The following is a 17,747-nucleotide window of genomic DNA, read 5'->3' as shown; positions in this document are numbered from 1 at the left end:
TTTGTTTGTTTGTTTTCATTTCCATCCTGGATGTTACCAGTACCTTCTTCTTATTATTGAGACTGTCTTTGCTGTTGATTTTTTTTTTTTTTTAATTTTCTGAGTCTGGACTTCATACAGAGGAATCTAAAAACAAAGACTTGAGATTTAAGGAAGGAAATTTTAGATTTCTGGAAGGATTAAAGAATCTTGAATTTTCCAGACTTAAATTTAACCACCGTTGCGAGGCAATTGATCCACTTTCGGTTTTCCTAAGCCTGGATAAGAGGCAGGTAAGCCACTGTGACTGTGCTCTTAACCTTTGTGAAAGAAAAAAGCAAGACATCGCTCAAGTGGCTAGAGTTCTGACTCTTCACCATAAAACTGAACACCATGTATTTTTTTTCTCCAAGGGAAGATTGCAGCCTAGCTGGGTCCAAGAGAACAGACGAGCACCTTATGCTGAACACACACTTAGAGAGCTGGATGGGTTTTGCCATCTGCTAAGCCTCACATAGCCTACAGTTTGAAGTTGAAGCGATGTCAGAAGCTGATTTAAGCAGCTTACATATGTTGCACTGCAGGAAAAACATTGGACGTTGGGGACTCTGGAAAACAATGTGAGGCATTTGGGGTCCATAAACTCTTTGTGTTTGTGACAAAACATGCCCCGTAGCCATAGGGCACCGCTTTTTCTCCCCCTTAGATTTAAGTGCAGGTTTTTCTCCTTTGCTTAGTAAAAATATTTTCACATTATCTTGTGTATTTGCTGGAACCATGATCATCACTCATGCAGTAGGTAAGGTTATTTTAGTTAATCACGATATTCTTTTGTTGCTTAAAGTCTGACAGAAAGTGCCAGGACTATGGCATGCTTTGGGAAATAATTCTATGGATTTGCCATTATTGAAAATGTTCTTGGAAAATCTAAATGCACAACGAATGAATACATTTATAGTAACTAACCTTTATAAGTCTTTAAGGGTTCCACATGCATGGCGCAAATCACTCAAATTGTCCTCCGAGGCCTATGGGGTGACTGCACTGGCCTGTCTGGCCTTATGCCCCCCTCTTTCCTATACTTTCCAATCCAATGAATCTGTGTGATGGTAATTCTCCGAACACATTAGATTTTTAAAGATCTCTAACTCCATCTTTTTCCTTCCTTTCCTTCCTTTTCTGCTTCTCCCCATCAGCTCTCCCTGTTGATAACTTGCCTATTATGAAGGACCAGTTCAAGATCCCTTTGTCCATGGAATCTTTTATAATATGATACAATGTCCTTATAGTACTTAGCATGGTCTGTCTTGCTTCATAGTTATAAAATAAATATATTCAAGCCCTGCTTTTAACGGGTCATCTCTTTCTTTAGCGTGCAATGACAGTCCATTACCTCTCCCTGTGTATTTCAAATCCCCCTCATGTGAGCCTTGGGAAATTACGTAAACTTCTAAGAAATGAGTATCAGCGGTTGCAGTAAGGGAGGATATTATTTTTCCATTATTTTACAGCTTTTAAGAAATGAGCGTTTTCCTATTTTGACTCAAATTTTGGAATTCTCAGCATAGTTCTAGACACTTTTAGACACAGGAAAACAACTGTCTGGTGTTAAGTATTGGCCAGACTTTTAGAGAGACATGAAATCTTCAAGGATCCACTCAATCCTTCATAGTTTGTTTTTTTGCTACAGTCCCTCTAGGCATATAGTTTTGATTCTCAGGCTCATACATTTCCCACATTTATTCTGCTTGTTCCTAGACACACCTCACTCCTAATTTCTCTGAATTTCTCGGCTGGTATCCTTTTATCACCTTGTAATTGCTACCCCATGCTTCTAAAGTTATTTGTCTATTCCTCTCATCCTCTGTGTGGATGTGGATCCCTCCTGTAATTCCTCAAAGTGCAAACATTATTAGACTGTAGCGTTTTGACAAAATTTTCCTACAGTATGGAGTAGGAAACTTCAAAGGCAGATATCTGACACCCCAATTCTTGGAGTCTGTTTTCTATGCCCCTTACCAGCATTCTCCCTGGGTCTGCCAGCAGCTTATCCATCCTGTACTGGCGAACCTTCTTTCTGTGTTTTCTCCTATATCCCATCCCAAACAGAGGAAGCAAAAACCAATTCACAGAACAATCTCTGTAGAATTGTACAGCTCCCCCAGTGAAGTTAGTTTTTACATTTTGGAATGGAATTCATTAACATTTCTTCCTCAACTGAGGGATTGCCCAAGAACAATGGGTCAATACTTGTGTTACTAATGAATAAAACTCGACATTAAAGTGCTGAACAAGGATCTGAGGCACAGCTCTCCAAAGTCAGATTCTAGCTTCCACCTTTGAAATGTAGCAATTTCTTAGAACAAGTGATTTAAAGGTAGGTTTGCCCCAATGGGTGGAAACTGAATAATTTATCACTGAATTGTTTAGAATTGCCAGTGTATGATGATAATAAAAAAAAGCCTGACTTTCTTTCAATTGATTTTATTACTGCTTTTAAGTTCTCTACAGACAATACACTTTCTTATTACCTGCATAGGGAAAATAGTAGGTTAGCAAGGGGCGGGGGCTTTTCCCCTTTCCACCCCTCCTGCCACTGCTTGGGATCTCTCCAAATGGCAACTCTCCTCTATTTAATAACTTTAAGAACCAGATTCCATCTGCGGAAACATCAGAGAACGTGTTGGGAGCATTTTGGGGGGTGAAAGGGAATGACTAAATATTTGTTCACAGACTTTCTTGATTTCTAGGAATATAGATTTAATTCCTTCAAGACAAAAACTCTTGTTCAGCTGAATTTCTGTGCAGTGTTCTATCTAGAAAGCATCTGGCCCTGAGCATGGGGTGCTCACAGGGTGTTTCTATCCTTGAGTGGAATTAAGTATATATCGCCTTTGTTTAAAATCTTTGCCTTGCCAAGAATAATGGAGTTTCTTCTCCAATCCTCATGGGTGGCTCCCTGCACATCCCTGCACATCTAGTATACCCGTTTCTGTTAAGAAAGCATGAAGGAGAAGGATTTGGAGTAGAGGCTGAGAATCAGAACCCTGGTTCAGGCTACCTTTCCTGTGCAGGGCCAAGGAGGGCAAGGGTTTCACATCACATATAACCATGAAAAGAAAGTTTGGAAGCAGACCCCCTGGGTTTGACCGTCTTCACCAACTGTCAGCTGTGAAATTGGGCAGGTTCTTTAGTTCTCTAGGCCCTAATGTTCTCATTTGCAAGTTGGAGGGAAGAGTACTCTGTTTTTAATTAAAGTTGTCATACAGATTAAAGGAGGTAAGTCAAGTACAGCATTCAGCAGGATGTGGGGACCAGGGATGCTTGTGCACTTTTGTGGGTGTGGAGTCTGGCGCAAACCACCACAGAGAGTAAACTGACAGAGCTTAATCGGATTAAGCGCCGAGGACGCACTTGTGCAATGCTCGCTTTGGCAGCACGTATCCTAAAATTGAAGTGATGCAGAGAAGATTAGCATGGCCCCTGTGCAAGGACGACACGCAAACACACACACATTACGACTTCGGGATTCCATTCCTAGAAATAGAGCAAGATAAATCCTCACACAGCACCATAGGACAAGTTAAGTGCCTTCAATTAAGTAGGGATGGAAACAAACACTAATGAAATTTCTACCATGTGCCAGACACTTTACAGAGGTCGCTTCATTTAATCCTCAAGGCATCCTTACAAGATTATTTTATCAGAAATGATTCTCTATGAGGTTCCATAACCTGACAAGGACGCTGTGCTGATAATGGGCAAAGTTGGGGCTCAAACTCAGGTGTAAGGTTTACTGCATTCCTATATCTCATGCAGAGTCTGAAAAGGATCATTATCTCTCTTTTGTTTCCCTTGTAGATGGTTGTGTGGATGAGCTCCTGTATCACATGATTTTCCAACTGTGTCTCCATGTCTTCTTCTATTTTTACATATTATCCCTCCTTCATCCTATCACCCCCCCTTCTTGATAATATATGCTTTTTTTCTCATTGCAATGAAAATATTCAAAGATATATATATATATTTATATATATATCTCAGATTAAAGGATAAGAAAAATTCAGTTATACTAATATTAATAGTTACAAATTAAAAAGATCGGAACATCAGTTACTATTTAAAATGGAACAGATCAACTGCCTTTTCAGATGTCAGCCAGGTCAGACGATTCATTTCCTTCTTTTTGAAAGTTGATTCAGCTGAATAAAGTGTTCTGGTTTTTAATGAGAGGGCTTTAGGACAAGGTCCAAGTTCATTGATTCCTGCTCTTTCCATACATTTTCTCACTTACTTTTTTAAAGAATAAATTATATATCTTTAACTCTGAAAATGGAATTTAAATTTTCACTTATTGAATAATTTCTACTCTCAGGTAAAGGACATTTGTCACGTAGCTACGTGTTTTAATAATGGATTGGCCAGTTGTATTGAGTTCCCAGGTGACATTAACTTTCCAAACATTCATTTATCATATACGATCTGATGATGATTTAGTGTTGCAAGGGTCCCCTGGACTGCTTGGAGACACACACACAAACTCACAAACACCCCATCCTTGGACATAGTTGCATAAAGATGAGTTAGACATTTCATGACTTGCGGGTCATGGTACAAAAGAGCACAGAGAGTGTTTCACAATGAGTTTCATTATGAAAGAGTTATGCTATGCCCCCCCCCCAAAAAAAAAAAAGAAAAAAAAAAGAGGGACAGAATAATAACAAATGCTCTTCATTTGTATTTCATGCTTGGCTCTGTGAATTATTTATGTTTCTGGGCAAGGCCTAGGAAGTATTTCAATGAAGCCTAATTTGTCAAGGTTACTTCTACTTTACCATATTTTTCCTAACTATATCTTTCTGGATAGTACCACACATAAATATTTTCATTGTGTTGTGCATTTATTTGCAATATTAATGGCACTGTAAAATGTGGGGTATTAGCACCTCTTTAACCAATGTCAGGCAAGAATTAAGATCGGAAACACCAGTGTCTTCCTTTTAGAAATATGGAGGTTAACTTTGATTATTATTCAGCTTTTGTGGCTGATGAGCCAGCTATAAGTCATACTGTGGAAAATTTATTGTCTAGAAATCATGCTACTGAATATTTTATCTTACTGGAAATATGCTATAAAGGGGCTGCATCTTTAATCAAGTACATGGCGATGTTGCAATCTCTTGGTTGCACTGTCACATTAAAAAGTTGAGGTTAAGCAAAACTAAAGACCTGGCTTCTGAGGAAAGCAGTGGTTGTGGCTGTGTATTTAGACATTATTCCTCTAGGAAGTTGTTTTATTTTGTCTTTTACTTCAAATCTCTAAATGTGTTAGAAAGAAAAACCTTGGCTCATTGTATTGTTCGGATCATAGTTCCACCGGGTAGAGAAGTGTGAGTGGCCTGGCAGTTAGGGAGGAAATAAGGAGGAGAATCAAATATTGTCTGCTCAAGTGTTTTTTAGTTTCTATCTCTGATATACGTTCAAAATCTCACAGAGAATCCAAGTAAATCTCCTGTTCATAGAGGAATGACTATTTCAAGGGTGGAGATGAAGTGCCCGATTTGTACGCGGGGGAAACTGACACGTGGCCTGCTCTAAAGTCGGGTTGCAGGGGGTGGGGCACCTCAACCCTCCCCCCTGCCACCCCACACATGGATGCTTGAGGGCTTTGGTTGTGTTGGGTTTTGTTTTGTTTAGACATTGGACAGAGGAAGTGATTGTTTGTTGTTGGGTCTTACTTTCCGTTCAAATCTTGTGATTATTGGACAGCTCTATCCTGATGCTTTTATTCCTTTTCGGTGACTAAGAAACATAAGAAAGGGATTCTGAAAGAGGTCTCAGAAAAATAGCCAAATCTGAAAAGACTCTAGCTGGGAGAAGACCCATGGAGAGGTTAAAAATACCACTGAAATATTATCAAACCAGCATCAAGCTTGTCTTGACCTTGTTTAGTTACTTTTAGTGTCAATCTTACTGTTCTTTTATAATTTTTCCCCAAAGCCTAATTCGCCTTTAAAAATCTTTTCTTCTATACCCCTCATAACCTGGGGGAGCCTAATTGCTTGTTGCACAAGATTTAAAACCACTCTACTGAGGCTTACAGTTGCTAGACCACTCTAAATCATTGGTATGTAAACCAGTGCAGAACATTTTTGGTGATGAGAGTGTTCTGTACCGTGCTGTCTGGTGCAGTAGCCACTAACCACGTGTTGCAATTAGGCTCTTGAAATGTGGTCTGTGTGCCTGTGAAACTATTTTTTTATTTAAATTTGAATCATCCTATATGACTATTGGCTACCATGTTGAAACAGCTAGATAGCGAGATACGTATGTTCAATTGTAACTGACTCCTGTTTCTTGAGCAAGTTCGATGGTGTTCATTTAAAAATATTTTTCTAGGTAAGGTGCCATGTCTTGCTGCATTAAAAGTAATCTGAATATGCTCATTTTTGTATGTGTGTGTTTGTTGGTGTTGGGAGAAGTGGGTAGTGGAAGGAGAGATAGAGACAATTATATTTGTTATGTTTATATATATTATAATTAAGAAAAATTCAAGCTCTTCTGTAGGAAATATGTTTTACCATTAAGAATTCGGGTAATACTGTAAAGGAAGCCAGGGTGTGTGCTACTTTAGAGCTAACAGGAGTGACAGCAACACTCTACTTATCTGATAGTCCATTAACTTTGCTTATAAGAAGGGAAGCTAAGAAGCCAGAAATAGTAAAAGAGATATCTGAGTGGCCTCTGGAAAGTACTATATGGCCCCAGATGTGGCCGACAACTCTAATTTCCTGTGCTCTTCTACACATGTGCACTGTGCTCAGTCTCACTAGACTATCACCTCTTCCTTTTACAAGATGTGGAGGTTTCCATCCTGCCCTTTGACTTGATTGTCTCTCTCTTTGCTCTTTTCTCTGTCTGCTGAAATCCCATCCACCTTTGAAAGGTGGAAAGCCCATGTTCTTTGTGTTTGGGCCCTTGGGTTTCTGCTTCTTAAACACTCTGCCTGTGAGTTCTTTCTCTGCAGCTAACAACCTAATAAAACATGATTGGACCCAAAAGGGAGGAGGCTGCACAGGTTTAAAGTGCACTAGAACGTTTACTGCTGCTCCAAAACTGCTTTCCAATTAAAAGCATCATTTTCTTTGACAGGTAAGAGTTAGAAAGTGTGATGGACATGGAGACGCAAGGAAGATCAGGCTTCAGAGTCCCTGGCTCTTCTCGTCTCTTTCCAAACTCCCATTTCCAGTATTTACAGTTTCCTAATTGGACTCCACCTTTAGGATATGATGACGTGTTTTATTCTCTTATTCACAAAGTAGTTGATTATCTGATTTTCATTGATCTCAAATAACTAGATAGACAGCATTTCCCATAACAAATGTATATTCCTCCAATTGTTCTCTACTGCTTTCAAGTGGACCAGCTTGCAGCACTTTTATCCTTAGTGACTGTACTTAAGTTTGTAAGAGTTAGCCAACTTTCTCCAGTTGCCCTAAGTTTTGATCTCTTGTCCTCAATTGCTCTAGATTTTTGTGAGTGCATAGTCTGCATTCAAAAGACAATCAGTGATAGTTTAACCAATTCCTTTGCTGTCATGGAACAAGGACAGCCATCTGCTCACCTCGGGATCTTGGATTCTCCTGCTTCTCCCTATGACCAGTCTCAGTCAGGTCTACCACTTGCAACATCTCATCCTGAAAAGGTATGTATGAATTAGGAGTATTTGGATTTTACATGGCAAGATCTCAAATGGACTCAGCTTAAGCAAAAGATGAGATTTGTTCAAAATATACGGACTATTTTATAGAATGATAATGTTGTGGCAAGAAGCATCACAAAGCAGGTAGGCCACAGTAACAGATGAGTCCTTGGACTTAACTCCTTTAGAAATCTCTCTGCCTCTCATCTTTGCTTTTCTCTATTGGTGTCATTCTTCATCACTGCCTTGATGTATTCTCCATTGTGGGAAATATGGCCAACAACCACCCAACTTGATTTTCTAATTCAAATCCAAATATCCTGGAAAAGGCTCTGGCTTGTCCAACTTAGGTCAGCCTATTCTTAGATCATTCAGCTATAGCCAAAAAGGCAGGGTCATGTCAGATAATATGCTATCTTCACACCAACTATAGGCCAAAGTGGGTCAGAGACACACTTTCCAGAATACAAGGGTTGCTAGATAGACCAAAAAATTTTTTTAAAAAAATGCCCTTTTTACCCCTCCCTCTTCCCATCCCTGCTGACTTCCAAGTACAGCTCAATGCCACCATTACCACAAGACTGACCCTTTAATGATGCTCTCTAGAACTGTGAAAGGGACACAGTTAAGCTGATTTAAGTTAAAATCATGGACCAAGCATTTGCTTACTGCTACTTACTACTCTGTAAGATTTAGCCAAAGTTCTCTGTGACCTTGGCCTCATTTTCCTCACCAGTGAAAATGAAGAGATGGAAAGTAAATTGGGACTAGATTATAAAATGTTAAACTCATCTAGCTAAGGAAGGTTTGTATAATTTTTTGAACAAAAAATGCCAAGTAGTATATTAAGAATTATAATCTGGCAGCTGGTGTAGATTAGGAAATTTATAGCCATATTCAGCTATTGTGAAGATGATCAGGGCACAGTTTAGCAATGGGAAATCTAATCACAGAAAAGTGAAGCCCCAAGGGATAAGGAAGTCATTCAATCTTGACAATAGGCTGATGACTAGATGGTTGCCTTTTTGCCTCATTTCTTAGCACTCACAGACTCTCTCTCCCTTCATGTTCTGTACTGAATTTCTGCCTTTTGTTCACCAAACCAGCCATTTTTCACTTTTAACTCCAGGGATTTTGCATGCTTTTCTTTTTATCTAGTGACTCAACCTGATGTTTTGAATCTTAAGTTAGAATTTTTAGTGAGTGAATTATGAATAGAAAAAAGGAAATATCTTAACAGATTACTAGAAAACTCCAAGGGAAGAATAAATTCAATCAAATAAATATTTCTTATCTACTCTTTTCAAGATTGTTTTTGTCAAAAGGACTGAAATTTCTGGGTTTAGAAACAAGTAGGGGTGCAGAATAAGAAATTAGGGTAGTTGTTCTTATTTTGTGCAGATGGCAATATATCTGATTTTCATGATACTTATTGGGCAATTGGCAAAATAATAAAATATTTATTATCCTAAAATTAAAGAAAATAAATGTAAAATTTTTTGCTTAATCATATACCGTCTTGTGCTAGATTTTAGCATAGATAATCTCTAACATCTGTCAAAGATTTTAGAAATAATTATAGGGGAAATTCTTTAAACCAAGGACATGCTATTTCATTAGCTTAATATTGTTCTCTGAATTAACAGAGAAAACGAAGTATTTGATTTTAGTGATTGCACGTTTAAAAAAATTTTGACTTCAGTATAGTTAACATAAAGTGTTATATTAGTTTCAGGATTGCACATTTTGATGGAGCTCAGTAAAAGCATGATCTAAGAACTAGTGAATTAAGGGTGAGTGTCTCTCTAGAAGGTAGACTTCATCATGATGTATATTCCTTGCTCCCTGTCTCCTAGCTCCAGTTACATGGAATCAAGGGTAAATAGCTCAGCATTAGACACAAAAAGAGACCATGGGTTCTCAACTCTGTATAAAGTTGAAAGCATATTAGAATATTAGAATCACTTGGGGAGCTTTAAAACAAAGGTAGATAATAGAGCCCACCCTAAACCAGTTCAATTAGAATCTCTAGGGTGACACATGGACATGGCTGTTTTTAAAGTGCTCCCTGGTTGATCCTAAATTGTAGCTAATGTAGAGAATCACTGATGGAAGAGATCAAAAAGGATCAGGAATCTTCTAGTGTAGCAATTGAGAGTCTTCAATTATTATTCACACTTAGGGCAGTGCAATACAACTATTTTATTTCACAATTTTCTTAGCTGGAAATGAAGGAATGAGACTAGAGTCCTTATGTATTTTTCTACCTCTATGAGTCTTCAGATGTACTCTTGGGAATTTGTATATTAATAAAATGTTATGTAAATAGATTCAATATGGTTAAACAAATTCTGCAATGAATCCTTCAGTAATGCAAATAATATGTATATATTATACATTATTGTATATTTACATTATTGTATGCAATACATATTATATTATTATTATAATTATTTTATAATACAGTATATATGTTGCATACAATAATGTAATATAGTTTGTATATAATTCAATAGAGATTGCATTCAGAGCTCAAACCATTCAATGTTTCCTTGCTAGAGATACTTCAACAAATGAAAGATTTGACCTGACAGACTAGACTCTCCCTGGTTCTCATCATTATCTGGAGGAGGTATTTTTATCAGTTCTTACAGCTTTCCTTTAGTCAGTATTTCTCAGTGACTATTAATTCTTCAGTGTTTTTCTTGGAATGTTTCAGACGTCATTGCTGGGCTTGCTGGGCCACCTGAACAATGTCGCACTTGTCAAAGGCCAAGAGACCTTTAAAATAATTTACCCATTCTTTTCATAAGTTTAACCAATACATATCAGTGTGTTTAGCATAGGCATACCATTACCTGTGGGCATAACTTCAAAGAATGAAATAATGGGTAGAATTACTGCTTTCCATAATTATTTCTCTCTCATACTTTCACTTTCTCATAACTGACTTCTGATTTCATGCAACTACATTGTATTATTCACATTTTTCTAGAAATGAGAAAGTAAGAGTGTGAGAGCTAAGTTATTTTCCTACATTTCATACCAAGTGCAACAGGAAATTGTATCAGGACTCTTCCACTACAACCTTATCAGTTTTGTGTGAGCCCCCTGAGTGTTAAATGAAGTGTGTGTTCAATAAACATGTAAGAAAAATAATTTGTGTGCATGGAGTTGTAGGTGAAAGAAAGGTAATGAGATTAAGACTTATCAAAATTTCTCTTAAGAAGGGAGAACATAAGAGTTTTTGGTAACATGATTTGATTATTGCTCAGAATAGAAGCTAAGACCTGAGAATGAAAGGGCTGAGATCCGGATGGAGCTACACTTTGGGTAAGACAGAGCTTTTGATTATTGCTCCTAAGGGAGAGGGAGAGATCAGAGCTGATGAGAAAGAGAGAATGGGTACAACCTACCTGGGAATAGCAAAGACTGGAACCGCCCTCAACGCTTGTGAAGCCAACAAGTCCTGAATATATAAGGAGAGGGAATTTCATGTGGAGACTAGTAAAGAATCTGGGTTCTTTATTTAGGGCATCCCAGGACAACTGAAAATGTGTGAAGGAGGCTGTGTTGCATAGACATGCAGAAGGAAGGAGGCAGCCAAAGGCTCATAGCTCAGACCATTGAATTGGGTTTAAGACAAGTGTAAAGAGATGTCTGCAGGGCAGCAAGTGGGGGCGGGGGAAGGAACATTTAGGAGCTGACATGTGTTATCTGAAAATGAATGGGATATGCTCCAGTGTCCTCAGTGAAAAATATGAGACTGAATGATTTTAAAGACAACAGCATCATGGAAATGATTTACTTGATACTCTATTAAAAAGTAATTGCCAATGGCACAATAGCCCTGAATATTTCAAGGTATGCAAGGGATTATCAAAATAGAAAAGTTTAGAAGTATAATGAGTACTAGTGGCATCCTACATTATCTCCTTAGATGAGTAACACGGATGTGCAGAGGTAAGAATGATGGAGAAGGTCAATATTTGTATGATTATAAAAGATTTAAAGTTCAAGGATTTAATTAGATCATTTCTTTTTCCTCTTAGACACATAGTATTTCATCATGGTTGGCTTATGAGATTTTGTGTGTGTGTGTGTGTGTGTGCGTTTTCAATTGAATCCACCTGATTTTCTAACTTGGAATTATTTTTTCTCAATGTAGAATTGATGAAATGAGCTTTATTACATTCATAGTATTTGAAATAACTACTGTGGCCTGTTTTATTATTTTTGGTGATGAAATAATGCTAAAATTCTCATAATCTGCTAAGACAATGATTTGGACAAGTGAATCACATATTTACAAGATGTTGTTCTTTTTGTTTTAATGTGAAAGGTAATCTTAAATTACTTTAACAGAGCATATACCTCTATAATAAGTCTCCAAACTTTAATTGTTTATAATGAATATGACAGTTTCTTTAGAAGATATATTGTTTTATCGGTTAAAAATATTAAGCAATTCCCAAGGCACTTGAATTCAATTTGGTTTGGCTAGTTCATTACAGTTTTTCATTTAAGCACAGACAAGAGTCTTCAGAATAATGATTCCAGCCCCCAAACTTTCATTCTAAATTTAGGTCAGGTAATTAGTGTGTGTTCCCCACAAGAAATAGGTAATTACAATGGTAAATACCCATTGGTTAAATCTATCTGGAAGAGTAGATGTCTTATTTGTGTGTTTTAACGACATTAGAATAACTCTTAAAACCAAGAGACCTGCGACTTGTAATACTTCCAAGTCTGGCATTTACTATTTATATAAATTTGTCATACCTGTTTCATACTTTCCTACAGAAATGACACTTGAGCTAAATGCTACCTGTGTTCACCTTGGAAGAAAATCGGTTGGGTATATAATCTGGCATGAAAGTATAATACCATACTAAATCACATTTTCTGATGAAGGAGGACCAGCACAGATATTTTAGGCATCAGTCAATGAGAACCCTGCTTGGAGAGCTTGTTGTGTTCTGCTGTGTGTGCAGTAATCGCTTGGGATCTGATTAGCTCCATGTATGTCTTTTCTCATTGCCTGTCTAACTTACATCCATATCCAAATGAGAGTTAATGGTGGCATGATGCGGAAGTTGTCATATTTCCTTAGAGCTGTTGCCTCCCCTATGCAGGAATGTAGTGATATTTTTTTTGTTTTTGTTTAATGACAAGAAGAACATTTTTCCATGTAGTTTTCTGGGTACATTAAAAAAACATATATTATCTTCTTTTTTGGGTCATTGAAAATGAATTGGTTCATTAAAGTGGTCATTTTAAACAAAACGAATAAAAAACCCCAATCTTCTGGTTTGACATGTCTCAGAGAACTTTCTTGTACAGAAAGCATGCATAAATGTATGAATTTACAGTGCTGCAGGCCATACCCTGGACTTTGGTAAATCCCAGAGTAAATGTCTCCCAAGACTTAATTTTTTAAAGATAAGTCTTTGGCCCAACCTAATGACCCTTCTCTGCTTCATTATTCTCATTGCGCCTTTGTCTTTTAAAGATCTCCACATCATTTATTCCAGCTTACCGTTCTCAGGGTTATTTACATAGGAACAAATCTGGGTTATAGTCATCTACTGTCATTCATCCTCAACATCATTTCCTTCTTGCATAGAGTAACTACATTACATTTTCATATTTAGCTAATTTGTTTTGGTGAAATGACTTCCACTATGTCTATTATTAGAGAATCTTCTACATTGATTATTAGAACCTAGATCCAAAGTGGATAGCAAATATGCCTTAAGGTAGGAACTAATTTCTGGTTTGAAATATTTCTATTCCTTTTTTTTTAACCCAAAAATATAGTTGCAAATGAATTTCTGCTGCCAAATCCAGTGGTAGGAAGTTCTCAAAAAAGGGATAAAATAGGCTAGAGTTTGTTTTAGAGGAGTGCTGCAGAATCCAAGTTATTGATTTAGTTAGGGGTTTCCTCCAAAGATCATGTGCAAAATGACCCTTGTTTCTTTCCTTTACATCTGAACTATTTTCAGAAGATGTTTTTCCAGGGTTCTACTCGTGATAGATCTTTGATGAGGCACATAAAGAACTGATGTAGGTAGACTGATAAGACAGATGCCATCAATAAATGCCTTCACAAAAATACTAGCCTGTCACAAGTTAATTTGATGCAGTATTTTCTGTCATGAGGTTGGATTAATTTTGTCCATTTTCTCCTCTTGTCGTAATTCTTGTCATGTGAATAAGAATGTATTATAAAGAAGAACATACTAGACATTATAATTCTGTGATAACTCATTTTTGTGACAAAGAATATAATGAGACCAGACAATAGTGCAAATTCATCATATTCCTACAGTGAGCTTAATATTGACTTCCTGGCTTCTCTTCATGATTTTGCGGGCATGTCACTTATGGTTTTATACCAACCAAATGATGAAAGAAACTGCCATTGAAAGACTTGTAGTGATTACAAAAAGCCTTTTCAACAGGGAAATAATAGAATCATTTTGATTTTCTTTCCTTTCCAGCTTAAACACATATTACTGTATATCTCTGATTTCATTTTGATGAAGAAAGACTCATTGATTTGATAAAGTTACTCAGAAAGTGTTATAAACTTCAAGATTGGACTGTATTTATCATTGAGGAAAGAGTAAATTTTCTCAATAAATCACTATTTTAAGTTAAAAAAAAAAAACCAAAGTTTTATAATGAAGAACCTTTCCAAAATACTACTCATATTTTGTCCCAGTAGCTAGAGCAAAGCAGTCATTTTTAACATGGTCTGTCACTACGACTGTAAAGATCTGATTCAGGAAATACCTCCCTAGTGACAGACTGGCTGTTTTTAATTGCCCAGCATTTCCATCACTCCAGCCCTAACTCTATGGATTCTCCTTTTTTTTTTTTTTTTCTTTTCATCTTAGAAGAAGGAGAGAAGCTAATATCTACAAGCAACTGTTCCTTTTGTACAACTTCAGGCAATTTAAATAGAAACATAGGAGATAGAATTTGTAGAGAATAGAAGATCCAGAAGAAAAGTCCTACAATAGGAATATCATTTAAATAAAACATTTGCTACCATCCTTATATTCATCATTGTCAGTGAAAGTTAGACATCATCACTCTTTTATTCTGAGTTCAGATAGCTTCTTAGAATCTTTCTCAGCACAGTAATAGAAATGAGCTGTTGATCATTGGTTTTATTTCAAGAGTTGGAGCCTATTTATGACTCTTCCCATTAGATTCACATGCTTGGCATATGGTGGTGTTAAATAAACGCCCATTGAATGGATGATTATATGTTCTGAAGTTATGAAAAGAAACAAAATTCTAAAAAAAAAAAACCCACAAAAAACCCCCCAAATTCTATTTATATAGTTGGGGTGTCATTTCTCCTGTGACATAAAATAAGAGTGATTGGACCCCCCCTAAATACAGAAAGTGGGAATCACACATAAACATGCACGTGAAGAACTAAGAGATCTGTGTTTATGCACATGAAATATATACATACCATGAGTATATACATAAATATAAATACACTCAGAGTTTAGTGGTTGAAAGACCTTTAGGCTTTGCTTTGGCTTTCCCCTTTATATGACCTTGTGTCTCTGTTTCTTCAACTGTGAGATTCAAGCATGGGGTTTTTCTTTTAATTCTAGGCATCTATATTTCTACACACATGTGCAAAATCAATTTTAAAATAAGCCAGCAAATTTCACTTGACCTGATTTCTTGGATTTATTTTTATCTAATGGAAAAAATTAGACATTTTACTTGATTTTCTTTTTTCTTTCTTTTTTTTTTTTTTTTTTTTTTTGCCAAGGCCCTTTGATGAAGTCGTCAAAATCCACTGTTTGATTTTTCTTTTACTAATTGCAATCACCTGTAGGAAAAATATGTGATAGTATTCTTTTCTTGTTAGAGCCTGGGGATTCTATTTTGGTGTTAAAATTGGAATATCTCCAACCTCTTGTGAAATGAAGTACAAAGAATACATTCTCTGGCTGAGGCAAAATTTATCCAGATAGAGACCGGCTCTTGCTCTTGAGTCTCCTGGAAAATCTGCCTTCTGAGAACAAAGGGCCCAATCTGATGTGGATTCTTGCAAATGGTGTTCACACAGGAAGCCTGAGTCACCCAATGGGAAGCAGCTAATTGGCCAGACAGTCTTGGAATGAATTTAGCTGCTGGTTGGCAGGTGGGGTACATTGTAAAGCACCACATCCAGGCTACAAAGTAATTTGTTTTTAATTACCGTGTTTGCTTGGGAAAGGCTGTAAGGTCTACTCATTGCTCATATTGGTATGCTAATTGACTGTTTGGAGATTTACAAACTGGGTTTTACACCGTGTCCTTTTCCATCGCCTGTGGTGATCTGAATAGCATGTTATTCATTTAGTTCTTCTAAAACTTTGCTTTAATACCTCAAATAAAGATAAAAGAGCAAACTTAACTCTTATTAAATCTCTAAACTTCAGGTGGTAAAGATTGTAAGAATATATTACCCCATAAGCATGTCTTTGATTTCATTTTGTTTCCTGGCTTAGAAAAAGGAATGTTTTTGTGTGAAATGTTCTTGGATGTCAACAAGTAAATACTGACTGATTTATGTGTTAGCTCTTACAGCCCAGGGAGGTGGGAGAGGGAGGTGAGGTGGGAATGAGGAGAGCAGCCAGGCTGCAAGAGAAGCCAAGCAAATGGCGAGCCAGGTGCCTGCCCAGCAGGAAGCGTGCCCAGGAGCAGAGCCTGGGAACCCACGGTGGGTCAGATGGGGTTCACAAGAGCACAGGTGCTGGGCTAGTTCCTGCCCACAACCTGGGAGCAGCTATGGATCAAGCTGGGCTGGATGAGAATAGGAACAGAGATGACCTACAAGAATTATGAAGGGGCAGTCAGAACTGGGTCAATTGGAGGACGTGTTGAAGGCAGTGAATAAGAAGATAAGCATCCATGTTAGAAAGGGCCATGGGAAATTTCTGCCAGCCACGGTGTAAGTCCCCTCCAGGTGTTGAGCTTGACAGCAGAGATTGTGTTGTTTGTAATTGTGTCTTCAAGGCCTCAGAGCTCTTGGAGTGGGGATGAGGGACTCACACAGACTATCTGTGACCTAAGAAAGTGTCCTATTGTCATTGTTGCCTGGGTTTTAATATAAAATTAAAAATATAATACAAAATTTAATATAAAATTCCTCATACAAAATTAAAATATAAAAATATCATGTTAAATGTTTAGCCTGTCTGTACTTCCTGGGGTTGGGAATACAACTTTTTTTTTTTTTTTTAAACCAGGTATAGTTTAAAGTTCAGTCCTTCAGGCTCTATAATAGTTTCTAACATACAATTGGTGCCTGTGAGTTTCCTCTAATATCTGTTGAATAGAAGAATGATTTTTCTTTCTGCAGTGCTTTGGCCCCAGATCTTAAAGATATCAGTTGTGGCTCTGTGTCTACAGAGCTCAATACAAGCAGAATGAAGTTTAGAACTTTTTTTGTGAAATTTAGGTACCAATTCATTTTGACGTGGTGATTTACATATTTTCACTTTGCCCTTCTTGGGAGATGGGTATAGGTTATGCTTTCTATATAACTGCCTAAATTTTCAAATTTATTTAGTCATTGTTAGTACTGTTAGAAGTCACTGTTGTATTGGGGTGCTATTAATATGATAGGATACAGTCAGGGATGCAGGAATTCTGACCTGGACCAAAAGTACCCACTCTGAATAGAAAGATGAGTGTTTGCACCCAGGTGCTTGATAGTATTCATCTTTTTTCTGAAATTGCGCTCCTAAAAGCATAACTAAATCACTGCTTCTCAAATGGGAGCCACAGCCTCTTCCTTGGCATCAGTGGGGTGGTGGGTTGGTACTGATGTCACATAGGGTTGAAAGCAGCAAGTCAGGTTTTTCTGGTTCAGTTTACAGCTCTGATGCTTATTAGTGTTATGACATGGGTTAAGTGATCTCATCTGTAAAATGGGAGCGATAAGTGGTAACACTACTCACTTCATTGGAATTATGTCTCTAGGGTAAAAATTATTATAAGTTGTGATTCGTATTTCAAAGGGGCAGATGAATGGAAGATAGAG

General features: G+C 37.2%; 1 non-coding gene across 1 annotated transcript; it reads left to right on the top strand.

The window, feature by feature from the left end:
• Positions 1–3,400: 3,400 nt before the first annotated feature.
• Positions 3,401–3,504, top strand: LOC144302783 (U6 spliceosomal RNA). Its single transcript, XR_013369839.1, has one exon. It is a non-coding gene; the product is annotated as a U6 spliceosomal RNA (small nuclear RNA).
• The last annotated feature ends 14,243 nt before the right edge of the window (positions 3,505–17,747 follow it).

The sequence above is a fragment of the Canis aureus genome, chromosome 31, assembly GCF_053574225.1.
Source record: "Canis aureus isolate CA01 chromosome 31, VMU_Caureus_v.1.0, whole genome shotgun sequence".
NCBI classification, from domain to species: domain Eukaryota; kingdom Metazoa; phylum Chordata; class Mammalia; order Carnivora; family Canidae; genus Canis; species Canis aureus.
This window is presented reverse-complemented; position numbering and strand designations above follow the sequence as displayed.